Here is an 8,503-nt window from a genome sequence, read left to right on the forward strand (position 1 = left end):
ATTGTGGAAAGTGATGTGCGTCACTGACATGTAGAAGTTTTAGGGGCAGTATGTGGTCTCCAGGCTCTCTTTTTCCTCCTGCTTAATGACCAGCAATGTCCGAGAGAGGAACTGCTCTATCAGCCTGGGCCCTGGAGTGAAGACAAGTGAAGACAACATGGAGCAGTACTAACATGGACTCAAGTTGAGTATGAGTGGGAAATAACTTTTATTGTTGTGAACCACTGAAATTTGGGGGTCATTTGTTACTACAGCATCATAGCCTAGCTAATTTTGAGTCAATTTAAGAAAGCTAAAGGACCATCTGTAATAAATCCAAGAGTGAACAGCATCCTTGCTTGTGAATTTCACACATTTCCTTCCTCTTGTCATGACCTGTTTCTTACCTCTAGCCCATTTGTGTCTGGATTCGTTCTAACCTTGATTTATTTGTCTAATCTTCCTCATGGTGGGTATCAGGCTGGGCAGCTCTCTGGACCTCAGAAGTGGACACCTACAAGGCTAATGATGAGACAGCTAATTCCACTGGAAGAAGCAACTGTGGATCTGACAATCATAGAACATATTATCCTCTTTGAAATCAGTTTATTATCTTTGCAATGGACACATTTAGCCAGTTTTATATGAAAGTATATAGATGCTATCTCTTAATATTAGAAAGATGTGGTCAGAGAGCTACATAACAGGAAGGACCTATGATAATATAACATAATCTTTTGAGAGATTATATACAGAAAAAAGTACCCTAAACTTAAAATAGTTGGGAATCAGGAATGTTCCAAGAATCAGAGTAAATGCATAGTAGGGTGCTTTTATATCATTTAATCCAATTACTCTACATTGATTACCTTCTATGGGCACATCATTATGTTTTTTTTTTTTTTGCAGGAAACAGTTCTGAGGCTCACCCATATTCTTTATGTGCTAGCAAAAGGCGATAACCACTGATATCTCATTCAAAACTCATAAAATTTTATCTTATCCTTCTCTCTCAGATTTTAAGAGCTAATCACCTCAGCAAGCAGAAGATCTAGATCTGAGTGGGTGAGAGTTTCTCAACATTGTCAATTATACCATTAATTATGAAGGGCAAGCAGGGACAGAAAATTTAATGGTTTGACATCACAGTTAGGAAGCAACATTACAGAGCCATAGACTGTTGGATTTGAACAAGAGAAAGCATCTGAAATCCTGAGATCCAGAGAGGTTTAGTAACACACAAACAGTAGATCAGAGTCCTGAGTTTTGGTTCCCTCCCCTGCACATGGGTCCTTTGCTTGTAACTTTGTGCTGAGGATGGGCTAAGGAATCCCATTTGAGATAAAACTTGCTTCAAAAAGACCATAGAATATGGGAGAATTAGGAATATGGAAATTATGAATACCAACAATCTATTCAGAAGAGGTGCTCTATTTAGAAAAACCCCGATGGTCTCAGCCTTTACTTGGATGCCTCCAGTGATCAGAAGCTCCTCTGTTCTGTTGTGGGAACTCGCTAATTAGTAATAAAGAATAAACACCTTCCTCATGAGCATTTCCACAAGCTGGTTGTAGTTCTACTTTGTTCTATAAGATTAACCTAGTCCAGTGGTTTTCAAACAAAGAAAGGTGCCATTTTGTTCCCTAGAAGACATTTGGGAAAGGATAATTTTTGGTTGTCACGTCTACCAAAAATGTTACAACAGGAATACTAAGTATTGTATAATGCACTGAACAACCCCCACAACAAAGAATTATCTAACCCCAAATGTCAATAGTACTGAGATAGATTAACTCTGATCTAGTCCAATCCGTATTTGATACAAAACCCTTCACATATTTGAAAGGGGCTATGTTATTCCTTCTAAGTCTTCTTTCTGCCAAATACTTCACGTTTCTCATCATCCTGCATGTGACTCAGTTTCCCCATCCTGTGGGGACTCTGTTGGACATACTTCAGTGTGTCCTCATTAATCACATCAACCGCAAGGGTGCACTATCTCTAGATCATTCATAGATCCAGGGGATTCTTAAGTCCCATGATCACAGCACCACATGTGCTCAATGCACGGAGAAGTACCAATAAGCTGTCACTGGAAGCCTGAAATGAGTCTGCTGTCTTAGATCAGAGTGTGGACTCCGCAAGACTTCGCGGTATATATTAGATGATGGTAGAAATAGCAGTCATTGCACAAATAACACCCACTATGCATTGAATGCTGATGGCACAGCAGATATCTTCTTAAGGTATTTACAAGCATTACCTTATTTAATCCTCCCAGAAATCCATATGGTAGGTTGTGTCATCATCACTTTTATAGATGAGGAAACCAGTTCCTAGATAGGTTAAAAAACTTGCCTAAGGTCATGAAACTAGTGATTAGATTGCCCAGACCCAAACCCAGACCTGCCTAACTGCAAAACTCAGGCTCTTAATCCCCACAATGTGGTCTAACCCATCCTCCTCAAAACATGGATAAAATGGCACATTTTACGAAAGTAACAGACTACCATGAATTAGCTAATGAAACCATTTTAACATGTATACACATATCTCAGCATGAGGTCTCACTCCTTTGCAACCTAAGACCAGAACATACTTTGCAAGAAAACAAAGCTACTAGGACGGATAGGTTTCATATGTTAAGAATCAAAAGCTTTGTGTGTTTTTAATACTCTCTAGGGTAAAAACAAATCAACAGCAATGTGAAGAAAAGAAAGGTTTCCAACATTTTCATGACCCACTGTTCAAGAAAGTTGTCCCACTCAAAACTGAAAACTCTGGTCTGGACCATCCCAGATTCACGAGTATCCTGGGACCTTACATGAGTGAGTGATGGTTACAAATCTTTGTGTCTTCGACATATCAGGTTTATTTCTCTTTCAAAGGAGTTTGGGTAGTTCCTGCTCTGTGCTTCTACATTTGTGGCTTAAAGACTGGAGCTTTTAGGCTTATGACTCATGGATTTTTTCCTTAGAAAAAGGGTGGATTATATTTTTTCTTTTGACAGCTCTTAAATTAGTCAAGTTACCGTGTAATCTTTGAGTTTCACCAAGTGGATTCAAGGATTAGATACTGAGAGCCCAAGAAAAGTGCTTGGATTACAAACTTTCAATATGTTGCAACTTAAAGTTGGTCTTTTCTTTCTTTTACAATCCAGAAACATATTTCTACCATATTTATATAGGACTTCACTGAAGACAAGGAAAACTCTGCTAGCAAAGGTGAGGGAGGAGTCACCTGGCATTTAGATGGCAAAGCTCTTTCGGCAGGAGAGCTCGCGTTAAAACTCATCGCAATTTCACTTTCATTTTTAAACTTGAGTCTTTGATATTGGTCTCTATTTGTCAGTATAAATATCTCCTCTTTCCTTGCTCTGGAATGACTTCAGCTCTTCTCCTCTGTAGATGAGAACTTCCCTGCCACATAACTTTCTTAGAGTGTACTTGAAAAAGGATGTCTCTTGCTTTCATCACTTATCTACCCCTGCAGCCCCAGATGTCCCTTGAATTTGAATTCTCCCAGTGCCTTTCCACCTGCTCCTAGCAACTGGTTCTTACTCCTCCAAAAGCAAGGCCTGGATCAGCCACAATGGAAGGGATTGCTGAACGAGCTCAGCGCCATTAAAGACAGACAAGAAAATCCACATCCCTCCTAAATAATGCCAACTCTTCAAATTGCTCAAAGGGATTTCAAGGCCTCTAGTAGCAATAAGAAAACCTTCCTTGTAAATGCATGCTGACCATGAGATTGAATAGGTATTGCTCTTGGGTCCCGTAGTCTTCTCTGTCTGACCAGCTATGTCAGATAAGAGTCTGAAATCCCTTTAATCATGGTAGACAGCTCAAAATTCAATGGATGAATATTATTCCTAAGTAGGAAGCCCTGGTCAAAACAAAATCCCCATTCAGGTGGATTTGAAGAGACGGGATGCACCAAACATTCCTCACATCAAACACTATCACTTCTTGGGAACGTTTCTTGACTCCCTCAGACTTCATTAAATCACCCTCACCTGGCTTTTCCCAATGAACTTGCACAGCACTTCTTATGTGTTATCTGTTATAGCAATGATTGGTGATTTTCTCATGTGTTCCCCTATTGGATTGAAAGCTCCTTACAGTGGACAAGAAGCTCATTTTGCTCTATCCCTAGTGCCTAGTGCAGTGTCTGCTACATAACAGGCACCCAACAAATGCTCAATGACTTAATGAATGAGTTGGCTAATTAATAATTAACACAAGTCAGCATATACTAAGTGCCAAATAATAGGCAAAGACACGTGGTTTAGGATTCAAAGCAGGGCTGGAAAAATGCATAATATGTTAGAAGAGTAAAAGAATTATAGAAGAGTTGGGGTTATAAGAAACACAGGGATGAAATTCATCCATCCATCCATTCATTCAGTATGTATTTTATCATACAACAGGCCAAGGAAATGAACAGACCTGGAGATCCAATTTCAGGGAGGGGAGATGGCATGGGGAAACCTTGGAAAGACATAAATATGAATATATTTATAAAGTCAAGAGCAAAGAGTTTTGTCTGGAGTGGAGAAGAGAGAGAAGAAGAGAGAAGAGGTTTTAGAAGCAGGCTGGTGTCAGATGGTGTCAGGTATGTACTGCCTGGTTAAGGAGTTTGTAACTTTCTTCTCCAAGCCATGAGGAGATAGGTTGCAGAAGGGCAAGGTAGACGGGTTGCAGAGAGCAAGGGCTGGAGGCAGGGAGACCTGTTAGGAGGCTGTTATAGAAATTCACAGAAGAGGTAGTATCCACAGTTAGGCTACTAAAGAATTACCCCCAGTGTCTCTCTCCCTGCCCTAATTTAAGTTGTAGATGCTCCTGTGATGATATCATGCTTATGTCGCTTTTAAAGACAGAACCTGGGCAAGAGGAAAAGGAACCTGTGGGTATAAGAGTTAAGCAACATTGAATTCAAGGCTTCGCACTATTTCAGCTTGAGGGCAGCATCACTCAAGTGGTTAAAGAAACTGGTAAATCCTGGGGGAGCTGTCAGCTCCCTCCTCTTCTAGGCTTCCCTCCATACCAACCACGAACATCTTAGTTTGAAAAGACATTTGTTAGACAATGACAGTGCCCATTTACAATTACGTCTTTATTTCAGATTGGAATTAGATTACAAATATTCCCCAATATAATTCATATATTTGCTTACTTATTCATTTTCCACAAGGATGGTGAACGTGAATAAAACATAGACTTCCTAAATTATTAATTTTTCTCTTGAAATTTAAAAGCAGAATTGATCCTCCCAATGAAACACTGACATAATTATCATTACTTGTATCTTACAAAGTTTGTGTTAGTTAAAGTCTGTACCCAAAAAATATTTTTAGGCTGTTGGGAGTCATTCAAGAAGCTTTTCAATATATTTTAAGAAAATCAAATTTTTCCTTCTCTTAGCAATTGGGTCAAGTGACAGAAACACCCAAATCAAATGACAACTTTATCTTCCCAAACATTTTCCAAAAGCCTCTCCCATTTGGGGTCCAACAGCTAGCTGTCTGTGACTAGTTCTCCTATATCATTCCTCAATTCCTATTTTTACTTTAAATGCCAACTCTTTTTGCTGTTTCCCACAATGGTTTTAGCCTTTCTTGGTAATCTAATGCCCCAGCCAATTTCCTGAGGTAAAGATGTGTTTATATAAAAATTGCTATCAGGAAAACAGTTCAAGAATTGAGAGAAGTCAGTGTACATTTTAACTGACAATTCCATAAATAGATGGAGATGGAGTCACATTTCAGGGTCTTGAACTGCTATGTACATTGCCTTGTTCTTTTGCCTGGACCTAAGCATGAATTACATTCCCACCAAAACTTATTCAACAAATCTTTATTAAGTGCCTACTATGTGCTCAGCACTGGGATGGGCCCTGAAGCTGCACCAAGAGGCAAAATTGCAAATTATCATAACGGGTGCTGCTTGCTAACTTATACTTAATCTACTGATACACAGGACTTATATTTTCCCAACTTTTAATTTTAAGCTCTGAGAGGGCAGAGACCATGCTTCATTCATGTCTTATTCACCTCTACTTTTCCTAGACCCGGCATGGACTAGGTAGCAACAAGCAAAATCAGAAATTTTCCTCTCCTAGTGATGTCCCTTGCTTTGAATTCCTCCAGTATGTCTATACATACATGAGTTGTCTAATTTAGGCTTTGACACGCCAGTTCAAGTTGGTTATTTATACACACGGAAGTTCAGCTTTCTGGTCTGTAAAATGGGTCTAATGATCTCTGCTCTCCCACTTAGTGCTTATCTTGAAGTATAAATGAAAGAATGGCCTATGAAAGGTTTTTGTAAACTCTTAATTACATAAATGTAAGAAATTATTTTATTTGCTCCTAAGATGACTCAGAATTGTTCTTTGGTTGTTTCAGAAGTAAAAGTTTGAGCTTTCTAAGTAAAGCACAAAGTTCTTTGAAGACTAGGCTCCATAAAGCCTAAGGAAATGGTGGGCCTATTACAACATAAGGAAGAAAAGAATGAATGGGTAAATGCAGGGTATTGGTTCCATGGCACAGTTGTATCTAGTGGAGAAAGGTATTCACGAAGAGCTACAACAAGAACATGAGTATATTAGGAGAGCAAACCAACCAGGTAGTGAAATCTATAGTCTGTGTTACCTCATATGGTTGCCTTTAAGTACATGTTACATTTGAACCCATAGAATGTGGCTAGTTGAGGAAGTGAATTTTTAACTATTGACTTGTAATTAATTTAAATTTAAATAGCCACCTGGGGCTGGTGACTACTCCACTGGACAGCACAATTCCAATCTTAGCTTGGTCATTTGTTATGCCATTAGCTGTATGACTCCATGAAAATCTGTCACCTTCTCTGAGCCTCAAACTCTAGCAGAGGAAAATAGATTAAATCATCTTCTAGGTATCCCTTTCAGGTAAAATGTTGTGTGAACCAAAATACAAGGATAACAGTTAAGACACAAGAGCTAGTCTCAGCTCCATACAGATTTCATACTTGCATGTAGCACGTGGAAAATCTGTAAATGCTAGTTCTTAGCCTCTCTGTGCCTTGATTTTTTCTTCTATAAAAAGGAGATAGTAAGAGAAACTACCTCTTGGGGGTATCGGGATTAAATAATTTAATAAATAGAAAGTAACAGCACAGTTCTTGGTGCCCAGCAGTGATGAAATATTATAGTGAATATCTAAGTCCGTTTCTCTCTGTCCTGTTTCTTTATTTGATATGTGCCATCTCAATTACACAGGCTTTTATGAGAATAAAATGAGCTGACACACACAATTTGAAATGCTAAAACAATGGACAAATAGTAGTTTTTATCTTATTTTTTTAAATCATGAATTTGGTTAAGCTTTAGATTAAATCCAAACTCTCATCACGCATTGAACCAATATTTATAGAGGGCCTACTATGTGCTAAGGACTGTTTTTCAGGCTGCAGTTTATAGTAGAGAAGAAAACAATGACCCTGCCCTTTGGGAGTTTACTTTCGGGTTTGTGGGCACACGCATACACACACACACACACACACACACACACACACACACACACACATTCTTTCTGTCCTCTCTAGAGTCAGGCTGCCTCAGTCGGAATCCCAGCTCTGCTACTGACCATATGTGTAACTCTAAGCAAGTTGCTTAACTTCTTTAAGCCTCCATTAGCAGATCTGTAAAAGGGGGCTAATAGCAGAAATGTTTAAGGATGAAGTGAAATAATGAGGGTAAAGCACTCAGCACAGTCCCTGGCACTCTGTAAGTGGTAGATAAATGGTAGCTATTATTGTTTTTACTATTAGAGCAGAGAAAACCTGCTTTCCTCCTGAGGCTCAGTTCTTTGCTGGGTCATAGGTGCTACACATGAAGCAACAGCTGAGAGGCCATGGGCGATCCCGTTTTCTGGTTTTCAGGTTCCTCTGGGACTTCTGAACAACTGACCATCTTGAAATCCCCCAGATAGTGCTCGCTTCGGCAGCACATATACTAAAATTGGAACGATACAGAGAAGATTAGCATGGCCCCTGCGCAAGGATGACACGCAAATTCGTGAAGCATTCCATATTTTTAAGGGATGAGATGGAGCTATATGTCATGAGGTGGATAGACCTAGAGTCTGTCATACAAAGTGAAGTAAGTCAGAAAGAGAAAGACAAATATTGTATGCTAACTCATATATACGGAATCTAAAAATGGTACTGATGAACTCAGTGACAAGAACAAGGACGCAGGTGCAGAGAAAGGACTGGAGAACTCGAGGTTTGGGAGGGGGCGGGGGGTGAAGGAGAAGCTGAGACAAAGTGAGAGAGTAGCACAGACATATATATACTACCAACTGTAAAACAGATAGCCAGTGGGAAGTTGTTGTATAACAAAGGGAGTTCAACACAAGGATGGAAGATGCCTTAGAGGACTGGGACGGGGAGGGTGGGGGGGGACTGGGGGGGGGGAGTCGAGGGAGGGAGGGAATATGGAGATATGTGTATAAAAACAGATGATTGAACTTGGTGTACCCCCA

General features: G+C 39.6%; 1 non-coding gene across 1 annotated transcript; it reads left to right on the plus strand.

Moving 5' to 3' along the window:
* Positions 1 to 7,947: 7,947 nt before the first annotated feature.
* On the plus strand, positions 7,948 to 8,054 carry LOC130857957 (U6 spliceosomal RNA). The gene has a single exon (XR_009054942.1). It is a non-coding gene; the product is annotated as a U6 spliceosomal RNA (small nuclear RNA).
* The last annotated feature ends 449 nt before the right edge of the window (positions 8,055 to 8,503 follow it).

The sequence above is a fragment of the Hippopotamus amphibius genome, chromosome 7 (genome assembly GCF_030028045.1).
Source record: "Hippopotamus amphibius kiboko isolate mHipAmp2 chromosome 7, mHipAmp2.hap2, whole genome shotgun sequence".
In the NCBI taxonomy this organism is placed as follows: Eukaryota; Metazoa; Chordata; class Mammalia; order Artiodactyla; family Hippopotamidae; genus Hippopotamus; species Hippopotamus amphibius.